This window comes from Gymnodraco acuticeps, unplaced genomic scaffold, assembly GCF_902827175.1.
Source record: "Gymnodraco acuticeps unplaced genomic scaffold, fGymAcu1.1, whole genome shotgun sequence".
Taxonomy (NCBI): Eukaryota; Metazoa; Chordata; class Actinopteri; order Perciformes; family Bathydraconidae; genus Gymnodraco; species Gymnodraco acuticeps.
This window is the reverse complement of record NW_022992308.1, coordinates 423,138-444,327: the sequence shown is the minus strand read 5'-3', so window position 1 is coordinate 444,327 and position 21,190 is coordinate 423,138. Positions and strand designations below refer to the sequence as shown.

At 40.9% G+C, this 21,190-nt stretch overlaps 1 protein-coding gene across 10 annotated transcripts in view; it reads left to right on the top strand.

Annotated features, from left to right (window-relative positions):
* diaph2 (diaphanous-related formin 2) overlaps positions 1-21,190 on the top strand; it is a 402,550-nt gene that overhangs the window by 33,859 nt on the left and 347,501 nt on the right. The window lies entirely within an intron of this gene.

Here is a 21,190-nt window from a genome sequence, read left to right as displayed (position 1 = left end):
TCCATTAAGCAGAACCTTGTTAAAAAATGAGTTCAGATTTCTTTTTTATATAAAAGGAAACGCTGTTATTGGTTTAGCAAGTGTTAAATTGTCACTTTAAGTTGTATTCCATTTCCTTTTGAGAGCTTCTTAAGGTTTAAGTGGACTCTCAAGCTTAACAGGAATAAAGGGAAGGCTGAGTAGCACACTGTGACCTGGCCTCTGGCCTGCCAATACTCTCAGACAAAACCTTGTTCTTTGAGGCATTTCACAGAGACATTTTGTATCGATTGCATTTTCTCCTTTGTCAAACTGTTCTTTTGTGCTTGGTTATTTCAGTGAGAAGAGTGGGGTTTTCAGCTTGGCCTGTTAGGATGTGGACAGAGAAGCTGTCGATCAGGAGCAATAGCCACATTGTGTTCTGTAAATGGAATATGAGAGATTTATCCCAGCTTGTATCATGAATGCTGATCTGAGATGTAGAGTAGGGCTGAACGATTAATCCATTTTAAATCAAAATCGCGATTTGAAATGATGCAATTATCAAATCGCAAAGCCTGCGATTTTTTTTCTTTTTCTTTTTGTGTGTCAGTCATCCACACCAATCAGAAGTGCTGTGCTCCACATGTACCAGTCATTGTTAACCAATCAGAAGTGGCCCATGATAGAAGGTGATAGACAGATTGATCCAATCACCAGCCAAGTATTTTTGAAATAGTTTTCCAAATGGCTTCCAATGGAGCTTTCCTAGATGGTTTGGTGAAACAAACCATCTGAGTCAGGTTAGTAATGCTCCATGATATGTTTTACATCTATCACAGGGTGAATCTTAAACTGAAGCTTGACTTTAAAGCAACCCAACGGAAGTTTCATGTAAGTTTAGTTCTTTCACTCGTAGCTCGGGCTGCGGCTGTGCTAAAGACGGGAGCACGTTGATACGACCTTCCTAGCCGGAGTTATGGCCGCATTTTACAATAAACTTCTGTTGGGTCGTTTAAAAACAAATATCGCAAATCGCAATATCTGTCGCAATTAGATTATTTCCCCAAATCGTGCAGCCCTAATGTAGAGGAGGCCTACTTTTCAGCAGTTCTTCAAACCATGCCAGGGATCCTGGTTATCAAGAATTGTCTCTAACTCAATAGCAAACTGAAGCATTGGACTTGACCTTTGTAACCTCTGTGTCAATCCTGTAGCAGTAGTCCTCTGGCTTACATACTGAATGCTGCTGTGATTCCTGAAACCCCCCCCCCCCCCTTAAAGTGGAAAAAAGGAGGGCGTTTAGCCTGGTTAGCCGATTTTGGGCTACAGTTAGCTCCCTGCTTTGCTGACAGATTTTCATTTTCACACTGTCAGCGTGCGTCGGCGGGATAGAGTGCTCTCAGATGTGCTGGTAGCAGAGTGTTGGTTAGGATTGTCTATGGGGAACATACAACTGTAACTCTTCTGTCTCAGGCATGAAATCTCTCTGGCACTTTCCCCTCTCCCAGTAGAGAATGAGATGGGACTAGAAGACCGTGTGAATTGGCTGTAATCCAGTCCGACCAGCGTGTAAGTGTGCAACACAGCTATGTCTCATATGCTCCTTAAGCAAGATTGAAGGAAATATGAGCAGCACACCTACCTGGGTAACAGCATCCCGCAGTTAGACTCGTACAGACAAGTTGGACGACACACCTCTTCTTTTGCAGTTCTGCTGCAGACGCCTATTGATTACTACGGTGCTTTTATAGCTTCAGTCTCTGTAAAGATTGGCCTGATTTACGTCACAAGTCAAGGGCCACGCTGTAACAATCCATCAATGACTCCTGCAGTGCTACTGTGAGAGCAGACTTCTGTCTCTCTGCACAGACATTGACAGGTTCTGCAGTTCAGATGGAATGCTGCTGAGACTATGAGTGCCGGAGCACACATGAGCGGGAAAAAGGGTGTGAGCTCCATGTGCTGAAAAGCAGCAATCTCCAGACCATAGGGAGGTGATCAATATCTGTATTACTGGACAGTTGACTGCTTATATCCATGGTAACATGCTGGTCAACTCTGAGATGTCAGGCAGTGATGGTTAGTGCGGTTGTGTAAACCTGTGCATCTCTGTGTATAGCTCTCAGTATGTGAGTTTGACAAAATAGCCAAACAAACCCCCGACCTGAGAGAATAGATCCAATGGTCTGCTGGCTGTTCTCTAACTGATATAGCTTTACGGAAGGCTGTAGTTTTCTCCAAGATTATAATGCATCTTTAAAGCTGCCAAGAACATGTTTTAACATCAACCTTTTTTCCTGACGTATGGTTGTATAATGATGTCTCCCAATTAAAAAGGTTCTTTACAATACTGAGTACAGATGTGACATAAGGCGGAAATCGTGAGAACATAAAGATTGCGAAAATAACATAACATCTAAGGTCTAACATTTGTTTGTCATTGAATGTAGCTGAGAATGACTACAAGGCTACATTCGTGTTCATTAATTGAATGCCACCTTGAAATGTTTTTCTCATTATCGAGTTGAGATGAAGAATTTAATTGACTGAAAATGAATGTGAGGTATTTGTATCCCACTATTGATTTTTTCAAATGTATCAAATATTCTCTTAGCTTAGACAAAAAGACAAATTCCTATCAAAAGCATTTACAGTTCATGGAATCTCAAAAATCCAAAGTTAAAAATATATTTAGAAAAAGTAGAATCTAACATTTTATAAATATTCATGATAAAATGTATGTTTATTTTGTTACCTATGTGTAACTGCTGATGATTTACTGAATGTATTATTACCGGTACATAAGTAGTTATAGATTGCAAAGCATCCAGATGAGAAACGAGGGAGACAGAAAGAGAGAGTTGCCTTGATAGGACACGCAGACATCTGGCTCCTCTTTAACTCCTATCAAGTGCTCGTTCACTATGCCAGGAGTGCTTACAAAGGACCTACAAAAAAAAAAGAAATATGGTGAGCCTGAAAGGAAATCAAGGCACCCTTCCTCTTTTATTCCCCTCTTTACCTTTTAAAACCAAATACCTCAAAAGACTGTTTTGTTTCAAACAAGCCATTAAACTGGGTGCTGAGGGTTGAGCAGATTTGATGTGGCACATGTCCTTGGTGCTTAAAAAGAACGGCAATGAAACATTATTCAATAGCATGTGCCTCCCATGCCCTGAGCCAGTGTTCTCCATAGATTCTATCTTAAATTAAGATCAAGGAAACATGCTCTCAAGGGGACTGTTTGAATAAGATGTTTATTTGATTGTCTGAAAGCCCATTTCAGAGTTCATCTGATGGACATAAAAAGTTGTCTGGGAGTGAGATGATGAGGATGAATTAATTAAATTATTTTGAATACCGTATCTGAAAATCTGTAGTCGGGTGTTTTTAATAGATATCAAATATTTGCTGTTTCACCTACTCAAATGCTTTTTTTTCTTCAGGTATAATCAGATGGGAATTCTATTTCAAGGTACCTTCCTGTAATAGGAGGTTTTAGAGTGCGGTCATGTGTAGGTTAACACCTCCATGCTGGTGGAATAACCAATACCTTAGTACTCAGAATTGGGTATGGTGGCGCCGAGTGTTCAAATGTACTTGTTTTTATGCCAACTGTAAAAAACATGTGGCAAGATTTTAAGTAATAACATTTTAAAGCAGTTTAACACAAATAGTATCCCCCGCAGTTGTTGCCATTGTAATGAATTAATTTAATCTATGTCATCTTATTCTACCTTGGTTGTCAGCTTCTAGATTTGGTACACAGCCATTCCTGTTTGTTGGAGCAACAACCAGGGCCAATTGTTTTAGTGAAAGGGAAGTTTACTTTCCAGTTGCCTGAGCGTAATTGTATTACTTCAAGATTTAAGTTCCTCATTGTTTTTTAAAACCCTTTATATTGTAAGGGCCATCAGTCGTATTGCAGTTGCCTAGAGCACCCCAGGATGACCGTTTTATTTAGGATTATAACATCTCTCTAAATACTCCTAGAAGTCGTATTGGACTAGGTGAAGCAACACATTTTGATTAACAGTGCCTTACTGCTGCAATAAGCTTCATTGTGCAGGTTTTAATGTGTACATGATTTCAAAATGAATGTTGCTAGTTTCTTCTAAGTGGCTCTTCTTCAGGTGTTCACAGTTGGATTTACCGTTGTCCTTGCTGTAGAAGAGTCACAAGTTTAGCTGTGTCAGACGGATGGTCGTGAAGGAAGGACTAATTCAACACGAGCACTCTCTGAGAATGAGAACAATAGGTTCCTTTTCTATCAGCATTTTCATCTTGTTTTATTGTTTTTATCTTTTCATTCTTCCTTCTCTCCTACCTGTTTCTCCTTCTCCCCTCACACATATGTCTTTTCAAAGGCAGAAACAATCATTCCTCTTCAATCAGACGGGGAGAGCTGGAACTTGTTATTTTGAAGGAAACATGAAAGGATGAAGTGGTCACAGTATGCTGATATTGGATTGAACAGTGGTTTTGGCAATGGTCTTTACTGGTGTTGGTGTGTGCCCATGCTTACTGTATATGTCCATGTGTGTAGTAAGTAGTGCTTTTTACTCCATGCAGTTTCAATAGACTTTGATATTCCAGGCTGGATTTAGATATTGCGCAGAACAGATATAGTATGGTAGAGAAGGTAGTACGAATAGGATGCTTAGTTCTGTTGATTGCATTCCTGTGAATTTGATGTACTGTATGCTCATCCCCACACCAGTGACGGAGCTTGTGAATACTGGCTCTGCTCTCAGTTGTACATCTCTCCCCCACAGCTCTGTCACACACTCAACGGCACTGTCGGCATGCTCAGCTCGGCAGGAGGCTCCTGCAGGGCTGCATTAGGCTCCATAAACTTTATAGCATATTTTTACAACCCGCCTCTCTGTATGCATCCACCATCACATCCCATCGCATCTGCTTTCACTGTTCACACAGCTGTGAAATTCTGTGTATCCCCATGTTTTATGGTTGCCTGCTCCTCCCGTCACTCCCAATTTATTTATTTGCTTCTTTAGCTTTTTGATATCCTTCTCTACATCTGTGTATATTTAGTAAGTTATTGGCTTTGGTTGATGGAGTTGTCTGCTTTTTCTAGATGTTATCTTGGAGAATGCTTGCAGTGGGGTGATGTGATAAATGCACTTCTGTTCGTAACCTTGCCAGACTCTCTCCTCTTGCTTTTCTAATCGTTCCAGATGCAGACTTCACTCTGAAAATACCGAGACTTGCATTCCAATGTACTGTTGTACACAACAGCATAAGCATAGACCTTGGTGATCTGTAGTATATCTGTCTTAAAACTGACACAATGCAAGGTTTGAGGAACATAAAAACATAGAGTGGGAGCTGTAGACAAGGACCTCTGGTCAACATGCGAGGTAACCAAAGTTGTTGTAGCTGTCGGGTTAGAAGAAGTCACATTGATGGCCTGCTTATAATCCCCCCCTGCTCTCGCAGTAAGCCCACCAGGCCCTGTGGGAGCGCCTTACTGCTCAGCCAACTAGTCCACTCAGCACAACACTGACTAACAAGGTACAGTCTCTGCCTATCAGCTACTGTGTTTTCATAGCGCTGTCATACTTGGATGCACAAGGGTAAAGCCACATAATCGCCTCATCAACAGCCAGGTTCCCCCCCCGATTCCCCAGACTGCTCTCTGTTGTAATGATTTGTGACATGATCAAGGCCAGATCACTTGCTGCGATATTGTCTGGCTTGCAGTTTCATTCGAAGGGTGCTCAGGAGAGATGGGCATTACTTTTAAATTGTCAGCCTTCAAGCCGTTTTACTTTTTAGATGTTGACCAGTAGCACGCATCTGATTGATTGCCTGCTCCTCACTATTAAAATAATAATAGATTGACTGAACTTGAGTACAGATCAACTATCCATGTGTTAGATATAACGCCACAAGCTGCTATGATTTACGTTACGCCAGGATGGTAAAGCATAGGTAAGCTGAGAAGGAGGGTAAATACTGACCGAGTTGGCATTAACTCCTGATCATGCATGCTGGCCATATCTTCAACGGCCAAACTGTTCTAAGCTTTATGCAAATAAGATGGTCTCTTTTTTTTCAGTGTGCTGTTCGACACTTTGTTGCTGTGTCTAAAAGGCAAACAAACAATTGTGAAGTTCGTTGAGGATGTTTGACAGCGCTGATAACATTTGATCTTATTCTGTTGGCTTGTTAGTGTGTTATTCTCAGACCCGTATAGCTGTCTGAGTAAAGGCAGACCATGACCATGAATGACCAGATGCGGGAACAGCTGCAGTTCTCCTGCCAGTGTTGTAGTACTGATGGCTAGCACATGGTGGCAGTGGGTGCCCATTGAATTGGCCAGTTGATGCATAGGGCTTGAAATGCCACATTGTTGCTATGGAATTGACCTAATGGGTTTCTCTCAGCCCACGTAACGCACTGTTATTTGTGCCACTAATGCCATTTGTTAGACGTATGATCTTTAAAGGCGAGAATAAGTGTGAAATGGCTCAACAGCGTTCAGATTGGTCAGTCTTTTCTGATCAATACTTTTACCCTCCTACCTTAGACAGAGAGGGGATAAAGAACAGATTCATCATTATTATCTTTCCTGTGAACAGATTCAGAAGTGAGACTGCTTCTGACATGGGAGACAGCTAACCTGTACTGAGTCCATGCAGACTTTTTTTCCTTTTTACGCCTCACTTGCGCGACAAGGGCCAAAAACTAAGCACGTCGTATCTTACCTGTTATCGACAAAACCTGTTGTATTGACCGCTCTTTTATGCAGCCATACCTGAATTATTTATTAGACTGGCCCCTCACTGATGAACATATTCAGTCCCACACCAACACAACATCAGTTATGTTTAGAGAACCTCACCATATCACTGTCTGTCTTTCCTTCTGGTTCCCTCTGTTTATCCCCCTTAGATATTATGCCAGCAGACTGACACCACATCACTGTCTTACTCTTTTTGTTATTCCGCTGCAGTTGCTTTCCCTCAGAGATATGAACATCAAAATCTCTATCTCGTTGGACCCCACCTCTCCATGAAAGCCATATTTGTATATTGACACCCTGAGCTTTTGACATGACACAGATTCCTGGCCACATGTGTTCTGCTGAAACGTGCTCTCAGGTTAGGTATAGCTTTCATTCAAGGTTGTTTTCAGCGTAGACATTGTGACACATCTTTGCTTCCCCACACACGCTGTGCTAACTATGTCGACTTCTTCCACCTTGTCATTCGGCTCAGGTGTCCTCACTAACATACCCCATCAATTTTTAATGCACAACCATATGTTGGTCTTGTTTTTCTTCAGTTACCGTGGTGCGAAATATGAGTAAAATAAAACAAAACACCCTGCTGTTCTTTTCACACAAGGCCCTATCAATTGGTGGTCAAAATGTATCAAGCACCTTTTAGAATGGGGCCAATTGCTTAATATTGGCCTGAGGTTGATTTGATGGCAGATGTATTTGGTTCAAAATGGTGATGTCCTTGATGTTGGCTATAGACCCAGCATGAGAGGTGACATCCAATCACGTTGAGATGGCTGACCTGTCTCTTTATGGCATGTGTTGGCTTGGGAGATGATCTTTTTAATGCTGATTAGGTGAATGTCTTTTTCACACCTGAGATGCCAGCCTTGAGGGTCTGCTATTGGCTGCGATACAAACACAGTACCTTACAATGCAGACCCCTGATGTGTATAATTACACAGTCATTTAATAAGACAAGCAGCAAATTCAGTGTCATGTGTGGGGTGCTTTTCTTCCTTCCTGTCAAGATTTCCCATGTTAGCCTTCAGTTGGCTGTCTCGGCTGCCGACGGGTGTTGTTTGCTGGATTGTTTGTGTGTCACCTCACATGTCTCTGTGTGAGGAGGAGGAATTTGCTACCACAAAAGAATGAAATTGAGAGGGAAAAAAGTTCCTTCCAAGCCCTGCAAGTAGAACAAAAGAACAGAAACAAATCTTGATGTTATTATGCCGGCAACATCTTCTGAGCTTCTGATATAAATGAACTAAGGGTTCTAAAATTGTCATTTGAATTATGCCTTTCATCTCCCCATGGTTTTTAGTGAAGCAGTTCAGCCCAAGTCTCTTGTGAATGTTTTTTCTTCCCCTGTTTGCATTTCTGAACAAGCGCCATAACTGTAATGAATTCTATTATTTTAAAACCAATTACTGTTAGTTGGGAGCTTTTCCCCGCCGCTGTCGTGCTCTCTCAGGAATAGTGCTGTTGCCGTGTCGACTGCACTCAAACCTGATGGTATTTCTTCCTATTTCCATAACCTCCCATGCTAATGTAGCTTTCTGATGTTACAGTAACTCCTCCATACACAGCAGTAGTGTTTGTGTGATCCAGAATTTATGAAATTGGAGCAATAACAATTTTTTTTTTACTATGAATTAAGTTGAATTGTAGTTTGTATAATCAGCTGAATACTCGAGAGCCATTGCCGTCATTGCATGGGAAGGATTTGATTGTAAGTAAATCAACAGAACACAGGCAAGTTGTGTGTCCCATACCATGATTTCTAAGTCCACCTTCAGGGGTAGACAAAATGATTTTCACTATATATATATATTAGCATGGAAGTTTGTAATGTGGCTTCACAATTGGGAAGATCTCTAATTATATTTTTATATTTTTATATTTTCATTATATCTTAAACATTGGTTTTCTATCTAAAACATTCAGAGTTAATGGCTACAGGGCTACACATGTAATGCCAGTTGACTCCACAATACATTGTTTTGTCTCAAATTGTGATTTTCTCCTTGACTTTTAGTTCTCTAAACAAACACATTTAAAAAAAGGTTTAAGACTGATATGAAAGGAAGACAGTGTGTTGCGTATGGTGGTTGACATGTGTGGGATACACGGCCTGTGTTAATTGGAATTCCCAAACCTTAACATGTGTAATTAATGCTTTGTGGTCTAATAAAAAGAATGCTGCATTAAAATCCCATTAAGCTACGCAATGTTCTTTGTTCATTGGAATTATATTTATCCGTGATCAACAAAGACTTGTACAGACACTATTACAAAGTTTTTATTTGATGCTGCTCTCCATTATTTTATTTTACAAGCAAAAGACTAATTGGATCCTGCAGCTGAACCTTTTGTCTGCATGTTCACATTTCATTGTCCTCTAATAGTCACATACAGTCACCTGATTCACGTGTAACTTGGAAGTTGTGGAACTGTACAGTTACTGCACTGTTGTTGTTGCACTCAATCACCTTATTAATAGTGTATAATAGCATACACACACACACACACACACACACACAACACACACACACACAACACACACACACACACACACAACACACACACACACACAACACACACACACACACACACACACACACACACACACACACACACACACACACACACACACACACACACACACACACACACACACACACACACACACACACACACACACACACACACACACACACACACAGAATGAGAGAAGGAAAGAGGAAAAGAGAGATTAGACGCGTTCACTCATTAAAATCCAGCCACTCATTCTTCCCTAAATATGGATTCATAGCGTATTTAATAAGCTGAAAGGTTACCTCAAAACAGATTTTCTCCATAATTGACCAATTTAGTGCCGCTCGATAAGCATTCATGTCAAGCTGAGATGTTGTGGTATTTCTGTCTCTCTTCCTCCCCCCTTTCTCTCTCATGCGTTACCCACTGATATTACAGTGTCATGATTAGTTATCAGAGGAGTTATGAAATATTCAACATGTTGTATTTTGGATGTTAAGCGGGTGGGACCCAAAACCTGGGCACAATGACTACAGCATTAGTTGGCATCGCTGGATGTTCCCCTAATTAGCTCACTTTGCCCAGCAGCTGTCTGCTATTAGGGTCCTTTGTTCCAGATGTTATCTCATTAGAATGGCATTGATCATCTTAATGACTCCGGGAGAGATTATTGGTCCACATTAGTGTGACCCGTTGCTGCTTCTTTCCCTGAGGTCAAACTACAAGCTTCACCCATCCATATGTTGACGTTTTAAGTATGGCAGCCATTTCCCCTAGTCATGGTTACTTGTATATGGGATGCCAGTGAATAGGAAGCAGGAATGATTGAATATTGCTGCATGCGTGTGATAAACAGGCTAATCAGTACATATTAAGCACAGTCCTATTGTTTGTCATTGGGATAATGTTTATTTTGTACACAGTTATTTGTCTGTGAATTGACCCAGTGTCATTGCATGAATGGCTCTCTTTATAAATGGTTGTACTGTTCTTAAACAACATGTTTTTTCTGCTTCACATTAGGTTCAAGTTTGCGAAATTGAAGCCTTTGCCTTTGTCTACAAGTTACTCTGTCTGATAAAGCAAGGTTTTCTAAAGCAAGGATATTTGGCACGTGTGCTTTTATGTTCAACACCTCTAATAGAAATACAATTCAGAATTCAGGGTAGCTGGGGATATTGAGTGTTCTCATTCATATTATTCTACATCCAAGGCTTTCATTTTGTCTGTATTTCCTCTTTTTTGTGATGTTTGTGTATAAACAGGTATCTGCATGCATGAATCAGACACTGGTTTATCTGTTTGTGTAACAGTGCTGATGGTGCTGTGATAGGAAGAGACAGGGCATTTGAATCTTGATCTCACTCTTCGGGCCTGGTCTGAGTAGTTGTGTGGGCAGGCTGTGTGTCAGTGGAACAAGCAGGTACACTGGAATCCGTGGGTCTTATCCCTTTGTGTTCCCTTTCTGCTGGGATCCAAGCTAGCCTTCTAAACAGTCTGTGAAGCAAGCGAGCCATTTCACATTCATACAGAGAGATACATAGTGTTAGGATGGAGTGAAGAGGAAGGCATTTGGTGAGAGATGAAAAGCAAGGTTGAGAGTAAGATGTGAGTAGAAAGAATAGCAAGAAAGGGATGAGTATTCACGCGAAGTAATGGGAAGATCAAGACATGCAGGAGTGAAATGTCATATTTCACTCTCCAGTTTGTAACTTCCTCTTACCAGAGAGCAGTCTAGCTAGCTCCTGACTTTACCAATCCCCTCAGACTACAGTGTAAAATGTTCTATCTCTTTTCCATGAATACCTATTGTATTAACACGGTGCCTCTGTTTTATACTTAGTATACTCAGATGTGTAGTAAAACAACAATGCTTAATTGCATCCATCTCAGTGGTTTAGTCTTCAGGTTTCCTGGCTCCACGGCCTAATGAAAACGGAGAGGCATCAGTTTAATTATAATGTACTCGCTTCTTATCGAGGAGAGATTGTTTTTATTTGGAGCCCTAATGAATTTCTCATCAGTTTGTTATTAACATTGTGCTATCTGGTGCTCAAGTGTGGAAGCAGCCAATTACATGGCTTTGTTCTCCCTGATGGACAAGTCTTTGTGCCTCTGTCGAGGGAGAAATCATTTGTGAAAAATGGTATGGGACAACATACACCGCCATCTACTGCCTGACCATTTTCTGCTTCAGGTAAAGTGGAATGTGTTCCATTTCTCATAAGATGTCAGCACTTACGCCATGCAGGTTTTATTTTTTAGTCGCAACTGGCTCTTCAATTGCTCGTTGAAGAGAAATACATTTTTAGAAAGATGATGGTTGGCATCTGCAGTAATGGCCTAGCCAGCTGACTGTGTGCAACGTGACACCATTGTTTACATATTAAGCTTTTAAAACATTGGGTGATTCAGTTTAGCTTCTGGTGGTGTGGTATAGGGTCGACTCGAGTGCTGAGTATTCAAACAGCGTTATGAGGACATGTTATGATTTCAATTCTTACCCATGACCCTGGCTGTATGTGGCATAACTCCCTTAACCCAAACTCATTTGGAACTAGTCTAATGGGATATGAAGGGAACATAATGATGTGTGGGGCCTTGTTATTTGCCTTTGTTCACAAAACACCTTCCGAGTTTATTGCATTTTACGGTTGAGGGACTTGATCACTAGTATTATGGCTTTGTAAATGGGAGTCAATAAATTACCCTCTGATTAAAGACGATGCCCTCACTTTAGGTGTTGGAGCCATTCTCTGTGCATGATTAGCATGAGCCTTTTTGTGTGCACCAGTATAATCACTTAAATTCCTTTTATTTTACATCACTTCACCTCCATGACTCTGACTTGTAGTGGCAAAACAAAACCATGGACCAAACTTTTAATACATGAAACAAAAATAATAGAAAGGTTTTAATTACTTAAGACAAAAGATGCAAATACGTTGAAGTCCAGAAAGCTTCACAAAGTTAACTTCTGCATAGTTTGTAAACTGTGCCTCTTAATTACTGGTCGTCTCTTTATCATATTCCTAAATGCAGCTCTTCACTGAAACATGAAGTGGAGTTTTGGATTATGGGAAAACAAGGATGTGCTAAATAACAAGACAGATGGTCCAGGTCTGTTGACAGAAGCTTTATGCATGGCAACAAGGGATGAGAATTGCACTGAATTTCTGCTGACCCTTTAGCTCTGGGAGCTCCTGAACGCACCAGCTTGTTTCATGCATCTTCAAGCCTCAGTCACACTGATTGATACACTGTGGGATAGCCTCGAGCTTCATTTTAACTTGAAAAGCCAAGTTCCCAAAAGCACAAAAGATTCACATCCCAATGACACCCTCTTTAATGGTCACACATGCAGAGCACACAGTGACATTTGTTCTCTGCTTTTAACCCATCCTAGTACCAGGAGTCTAGTACTAGGAGCAGTGGGCAGCTATTGCACAGCGCCCGGGGAGTAATGGGAGTGAGGGGGGAAGGGGGGTGTCCGGTGCCTTGCTCAAGGGCACCACGGCAGGGCAGGAGGTGAACTGGGACCTCTCCAAGTAGAAGTCCACACTCCATATTTAGGTCTGGTCGGGGACTTGAACCGGTGACCCTACGGCTCACAGTCCAAGCCCCTACTGACTGAGCCACTGCCGGACAATATGCAATATAATTATCTGTTGCGCCCCCCACATTACCACCACCCCTGCCACATTCTCTATGTACGTGTAGGAAAGGATCAAATAAAAATATCAAAGCAAAAATAAATAACATTCCATGTGGCAGGCGTCATTTATTAGTTATATCTGGGACGAGTTTGGGATATGTTATAACTCGGTAATGGATGCATAAACAGTCTGCGGTTGCAAAATGCTTAGGAATACATCACGCTTAAATAGGTGTAATGAACTGCGTATAAGAATAGCAATTTGAGATCAATATGCGTGTGACTTACTATAATAATAATAGACGACATTTGTATAGCGCCTTTCAAGGGACCCAAGGCCGCTTTACATGGTGCACAAACAAACAAACAAAAGGGGCAAATAATAAAGTACTTATTATGTGCCCCTTTTTGCCAATTATATATCCAGTATAACTTACTGTGCATGTTTGTAACAGAGTGGGTTATTAAATCACCAACGATTATTTCATACCTCTCGAGCCACTGCAGTTTTACACTTTGATGATTTTGACACTTCACAGCTTGATTGTTTTCTATTTTGTTCTCTCAGTAGCTGCAACACCTCAATGTGCTTGTGTGCAGCAGAGAGTCTGTGTGCAGAGACTCCTCCACCAGGTTCAGGTACTGTCCTCTCAGCCTGGATTAGTCCCACTGGTGAAGGAGGATGGGTGGAGGGAGTCAGGAGGATAATGAGAGCATAGGGTGGGCCCAGGGGCCGCCAGCAGGGCCCAGCTAGGTGGATCTGCCTGTGGTGCTAAGCCTCTTAACACACTCCATCCTCACTGGCACCCTCTAACTGCTACAACACCACACATTGCCTTCTTGATCATGTGTGTCAAGCTAAAATATGTCCTATAAAAGACGTACCTAATTCCAGTAGCGACATGTGAAGTTTTTTAGAGCCTGAGGGAGTTGTGGGATGATCAAGCATACTTCATTAAGTTTCATTATGGGGCATTTGCATGTTAGCCAAAACACGCGTGGTAGTCTCGAGCCCACAGAATAATGAGGGTAAGCTTATTTAAATTTCATAAAATCCAAAGATAGCCTTAAAAATAATATCAGCACCAAGGAGAGCAATTACAAACTCTACAGTGTGATTACTGGAAGCATCCTTTGCTTAGTATCTGCTTGCACAAGTTCTACCTTGTGTATATTTGGTATATATGGCATGTTGTTTTATAGGCCACTCTGTACACTCCATCGTGATTTTGTACCTGTAATTACAGCAATTAAGAAAAGTGTCAAAGCACAATAAACACATTTATGTTTGAGTACAATAACATGTGGTCTTGAAAAGAGGACCATGGCATAAGCAGCCAGCCTAGTACAAATGTTCAATACCCTCAAAAGTTATGTATTTTAAATCATTAAATAACACTCGACTCAATCATTGAATCACATTATACAATTTGGAACTAACGCTGCCTGGTACAAAATGAGGTCGCAAGACTTCTTCATCAGTGTAATCGAAGCTGAAAAATAGCACCTTTGACTCGTATCAAATGGGTGTCAGGCACCTCAAATAGTTGATTACGTAAGCTCAAACCTCTAATTAACAATCCATTATTAATTTGGTTTTGTGAGTCACTGGATGAGTCATTAAGCAGGAGGCGAAGGTACAAGAGGTGGAGTTGTCTCCACGTTGCAGTTCACCAGCTTGAGATGGTGTGACAGATGTCATAGGACAGATTGATGCTCCTCATAAACGCTTTTATAAGTTACGGCACAGGCACAGATGTTTGTTGTCATTGCTTGCTTTGCTTCCACTCAGAAGCTCAGAAAAAGTCTATCCTAATGTTGTTTTTTTGCTGTCAACTGCTTCCACGTCGCACTAGAGCTTTATTACCAGATATACATTGAGTCGTACTCGTCAAATGATACGCCAAGCTTTGCTCCCCCATATGTTAAAGTGTGTATGTTAGAGAAGAAGAAACTACATAGACGAAAACAGCAGGAAGTATCTTGAGAAAAGGAAGAGGGAAATTAGTTCCAAAAGTGTATCAATATGCATATGTTTGGTTGTGTTTGTTTGTGTTGTTGTGAGCGCAGTGGTGCTCCAGGTACCGAGTAGATGCCTGTCATTCTTCTGCTCTAGTCCCGCCTCTATAAATAGATGTCCCTACGCTGCAATTCCTCTGGGGCTTAGTACTCTTTCCCCTTTTTTCTCTCCTTCTCCTCTGTTCCTGCTTCTCTCCTTTACCCCCTCCTGTGACTGTTAGGCCGTCTTTACACTCATCAAACAGGAAGCTGGATCATTACTTAAGAACAAGTCACTTCGACATAGCTCACCCACAAAAAAAATAAAAAAATGGTCTTGTTCTTCATCTTTCACTTCCCCATTTCCCCCCATCTTTTGTTTTAAACCATTTCAATGTATCATGACAGTATTAAACAATATTTCTCTAGACCTAATTCACCTTTAAGTAATGTCTTAAATTAGTCATTCTTTTCTTTTCAAAATCTTTAAGTGAAGAGATATTCAGCTGATGGAAATAAGTACACATTTTTCTCCCTTAGTTTTTTTGAAGAGCACCAAAGTAGAAGACATTTGGCATTGTTATCTTGGATTATTTATCCGATATAATAATTATTATTCATATATGTTTTTTTTTGTGGCGCGACTTGTCGGTTAGCAGACTAAGAATCTAAGCCCTTTTTGAAAATGGCAGAACAATACATGCCACTCAACATGAACAATTTAGGAAAGCTGCTGGTTCTTCTGGTCTATAGATATACCTGTTTGTTAGGGTGAAAAACATGACTGAGATGCAGAGAATGGCACCTGGTGTCACTCAGTCTCACAGCATCAGGTAGTAAACTTCCACAACACGTCACTGCAGAGTTTGACAGTTACACGGGAATGATTTGGCTATATTTACTCTACGGCTGTAGTTTTTCTTGCTCAATTCAATATTTTCAAAATATGAGGTAAGGGACATGAAATGTATACTAATGACCTCTAAATCGCTTACAATGATTGCGGCTACTTTAGAGACAATTACATCTGGGATTTTATTGGAGAAGCAGATCAAAAAATCTTTAAAAATGTTGTTTGTTTTGGGTCCTCAAAGAGGGAGAGTTCGATGGAGATTCAGAATTTTGGCCATTCTTACAGTCATTTCTGTTATGAGAAAATAGCGATGAAAAGAACGTTCTAGTTATGAAATATGTTTGTGCCAAAGTATGTAAACAGCCCAGTTAGCGTCAGGGCCTTCAAATGAACTGAACTATAGCTGTGTTCATTTATAACATTAGTATTAAATACCCTGCCTAATGGAAAACATGCAGAATGATGCAGGATTTGTGAGGCCATGATGTTTATTTGCAGTAATCTTAATAAAAACAACAACTTCCAATATCTAAATAATGACATTTGCCAAGTGCTTGCCTTCCAAATAATTACCAGCAAGTGGGACGTGACGGCAGGAGGTTCCAAGGGCTGATGGGAGCTCATCAGGGAGGCCAGCCATTTACTCCAATCGACACAAAGACAGTGTGCTCTCCCTCAGGTCCTCCTTCCCACACCCTGAGATGCTTACTGTTGGGTTTTGCTAATTAACTGAATGAAAATGAGGTTTCTGCCACAGTTTTCTTAAACAGTGCTCAGGTGGGCTTGCACTCTTATCTGGCTTAATGCCACTTCTCTTCCCACAGTCTCTGTCTTTCATAGTGTCGTACTCTATGGGGTGCTGTGTGCTGCATTATTCATATGATTGCTCCTTCATTTCTTTTTAAATAATACTTCCTTGGACTTTACAATACAAATAGTTAATTAGAAACGCCATGCAGTGAAGACTCACAGTTACTAAAGGAATCACAAGGTGGAGTTTTTCTGCAGCTTCCTCTAATACAACTCACACATTTGTTTCAGGCATTTCTATAATATATAACTTTCCTTTATTGCTGCTTATTATTCACTCTAGATGGAACTTGTAGTGAGATTTATTTTGAGCTAATTGCTGTTGTGAGGACTTAACGTAGCTGTGACTTGACCATGACGGAGGGAGGCAGAGAAGGTAATTACTGAGAGGAGTGCTTTTTTCAATGAGGAAAAGACAATGGAGACTCCATCAATAAGGACACATTTTCCCCAACCCTCTCGCCACACACTCTGTAATGAAGACCTTTGCTATTGGCTTAGATGGATGAGGGCCGCTCTGTGAGAGCGAGCGAGCATGAGACAGGTAGATGTTTGTTTAGGGCCGGCTCATGGTGGATGTATTGGAATGGGTGTGGGCCTGTCAGATAGAAAGGCGCATTAAGACCAGGGTGATTAAGGAACAGAGTTGATGGAAAACGAAGTAGTATTGACAAGCTTTGTCTTCCCCTGGTCTCCCTTGTGCCCACATTGATGCCCCTGTCTAGTCTCCTCCAGGCTAAGCTACCCGACTGGATTCACAAAACTTAAGAGGGATTGATTGTTCTGCAGCAATTTTCTATGCAAGCCCAGTCCAGCAAATCGATTTGGCAGGTGTCAGGAGTGGTGGTCTTATGTTTGTATTACTGTTAATCATTACTCTGTTGGCTTTTTATCTCAGGCATTCATAAGAAGAACCATAAGAAGAATCGAGCAATTAAAACTTTGGAAGCAAACTTGCAAAATGTTCACATCTTTTCATGTTTTGAAAACCACTTTGCTACATTTGCCTGCACACTCCCCACGTCATGCTCAAATACACCATATTCCTCCCCATAGGTGTGTTCCTGTTTAATATACACAAGCATAACAACTGTTACACATTCATGCATGTACTCATCATGTGCTTTATCAAACACACACAATCAGGCATGCACAAATGCACATACACCTTACAATTCACCCCGAGAAGCTCCTGTGTGAAATACAGAGCCAATGCTCCTGACTTGAAAGCCTCTCCACTGCCTCAGATGTGACATCAGCTCGTTCTGTCTCTTGCTCTCCCCCTCCCCCTTTCCTCTTTCCTATCCTCTTTCATCAGCTGAGCCCATCTTTTGACACTTCAGAAGGTTTCCTCACATGCCTGTCACCTCTCCCCCCTCCACCAACGCTTTCTTCTATCGTGAGCATGCGTCTCTGTCTGAAAGTTATGTACTTTGTAGAGTTAACGCTTTGGCGTTTGCATCACCTTGATGTTGGTAAGTGGTACTGAGACCGATCTTTAGTATTTAAAGAGAGAAGAGCTGTGAAACATTCTGTGCGAGTGTGGCATGGCGACCTGGCAGACATCACACTAAAGGAGGGGGGAGAGAAGCAACTGTTTCACCTTTGTACCTGTACATCCTTACAACTTTGAACAATAGACTGTGAAGAAGGTGGAAGGTTTGGGACTTTTTGTGTAACAATAAAATGAAGAAAAACTTTCTGCCTAAGAATATTCCTTCTACAGCCACCTTACAGCTGTTCATGTACTGCATGTAGCGACCATCACATGTATGTTTTCAGGTATGTGCAATCATTTCAAATGGTCATTTTGCAGATGATAAGTCAATAAAGGCAAGAGTTAAGCAATGTCACCATGATATATGTTCTTTAATACACAGATTAATATTCTATATCTCTGCTTGAACCATTCCCCTGATGAGACAGACTGTAACACTATGTAAACACAATGCAATGTGGGCTGATCTGTGTCGACTCCCACATGCCTGCTTAGGAACATCTTGGCTCCGACTCAGAGGGAGCATGCTACCTTCGTACAGCTGGAGGTGATCCTCGCTCTGAGAAATGTATTCAGTGTGTTTGTTCATTGCTGCTGTGGGGTATCTGATGTGCTTTTTTGTGACTTGATATACCAGTCAGTCTCAGTATGTCTGACGGGATATGGAGCGAGTAGAGACAACTTTATTATGTTTGGGTATATTAACTCTGATGTAGGCTGTATATGTATGTGGGCATTAAGACTCGAATGCAGGTCCTGATACATATATCCCTGAGGTTAAGATTATGATGAAAAGTTTTTTTCTTACTGCTGTTTTCTATAGTATGTCTTGGTTTGTGCGCATTAGTTTGGCGGCATTTGCAGTACACATGTACGTATGTTTTATCTGATATTAAGTCCATAGAACATTACTCTTCTCTGTGATAGGAGGAGAAGGTACCACACAAAACACTTTAAGAAGCCCACGATACGCTGCATTATCAGCTCACTGTAATAATAGCATGGCACGAGCAGGTTAAACTAGCAACAGTCCCTCGTAATCACATTCCTCTGTGTTTCAGTGTCTAGCCCTCATCTAAGGAGACATCAGTGTCTCTAGTGGCCTTTCAGCACTGTTTCCTTCTTAGTCAGCCTCGATGTAGCAGAAGCAGGGTTCCATTTCAATGGTATTATCCTCTCCCCATGTAAAACCATGGCTCCTGTTGAGGCCTAATCCCCAGTATGGGGAGAGAAGGGCATGCATTTTAGATTTATTAGTTTTTTCGCACAAAGCCAAAGAAAGCCCTAGGAATGCAGTTCATGGCATGCTGAGATCAGTATGTGCGCAATGCACACACAAAATAGGATTTCTGTTGGTTGAGTAAGAGAGCAAGAATAGAGAGAGGACAAAGTGGGACTTGAAAAATGTTCCATCCCAGAAAGCTTTACTTCATTATCAAGTGAATTTATTCTTCCCTGGAGTAATGCTAACATTACATGAGGCTTTTTTAATATACTGGTCAGACGCGCCGCTGCTGGCCATTTGAGCTTTGGTGGAAATAGACACAGAGGAATAAGCAAAGCAGCTCAAAAACCGTCTTGGGATTTTCTGCCTCTCTGAATTGAGTTATTCCACAGAAATGTTGTGTGGTATTTTTCTGTTTTATGACTATTGTCTCTTGTTTTTTGGTTTGTTCTGTGAACAATGGCCCTGTGCCATCTTTCTCAGGGTTCAATAAACACTTCCTTGAATGACATTATTCTTATGCATCAAGCCAGCCCAGGGCTGGGGAATCACGCTTTTATTAGAAAACATGAATCTTGTCTCTGGGATGCCTAAGGAATATTGATGGTCGTTGCAGTTTAGATGGCATTTGCAGATAAATTGGAGCTTAATATTCAAAATGATCATAGTGGTATCTATGACATTCTTCAAGTAGCGCCCAGCCCTTATCGATCGGGTGCTGGTTTCAGAAAAATTCAAGAATTAATTAAAGCTACAGATGGATTTAAGATAACACATTTTGTGCTGCCTCTCTGCTGATAATCTACTTGGATATAATGGATGTTAAGAGGATGGTTGTCTAGAATACTCAGCGCCTCATGGATGGGTAAGTTAGGTCAAAAGTTTTGTTCTTTGCAGTTGGCTCGAGCTAGTTCTCTCTATTTTTTTTTTTTTACTCATCACTTGGCTGAACTTTATTGCATCATGGATATGAATTAAATAGTTCTTTCACAATTATATTCAGAATACTTAAAATAATGGTTCATCCTAAAATGAAATAATACTGCACTACATCACTTTGGTTAATAGGAGGCAGTCGCTCATTGTCAGTTCCTTGATACACACCCCTGCAGTTGAACTTGTTATTAAATGATACTCTTCTTAAAACATTTATTTTTCCCTTCTTAATCCGTCATTGATGTGAGTTGGTTTGTCCTTTCATATGCTACAACTGACAAACCAAGCTTTTGAACAGCCTTAATCTCCCTTTGATGAATTAGTTTGTCTTTTCCTTGTGCGGTAATGGACACATCAAGTTCTTGAAATAAAGAAACTGTTTCCCCTGCTCTACAATTGAGTCAGTTAAATAGACGTCATTTTAATCTGACAAGTTAATGCTTTGTTTTCCTGTTTATGGGGCGTCGTGTGGGCACAATGAGTCATTTATTGTCACCGCTGTCAGAGGTATTCGATTTCCAAAAGTTCTCCGTTAGAAGCATTTGCCTAATTTTGTGAGTAGCTTGGCCTGTCTGTGGGGTCTGGTGTTGCCAGCTCTTGTTTATGGCACTGCTCTCCTGAATTAGAGCAAATTAAGATCCTCATTATTCTATTTGTCGGATGCAGGGTTTTTAATGGTCTTTCAACAAATGAAATAACTTCGGGGCATGGGCAGGATTAATTAGATAATAAGAATCACATCTCTTCATCTTTTTTAAAATAGATTATGTCTTGATGGTTCCAGGGATGAAATGGGCCTTTGTTTTAACAGAGTGGGAATCAGTGCAGCAACAAATCGACTAATTATTTACAGAGAACCAGGAGAGCTAGTTTTCTTTTAAATGTACGGGAAGTGACCACCTGGCCCTAAATTAGCTACTGAAAGTGAAAGAGATGTAGCTTACAAACTTGCTATTATTCAGGAAAGA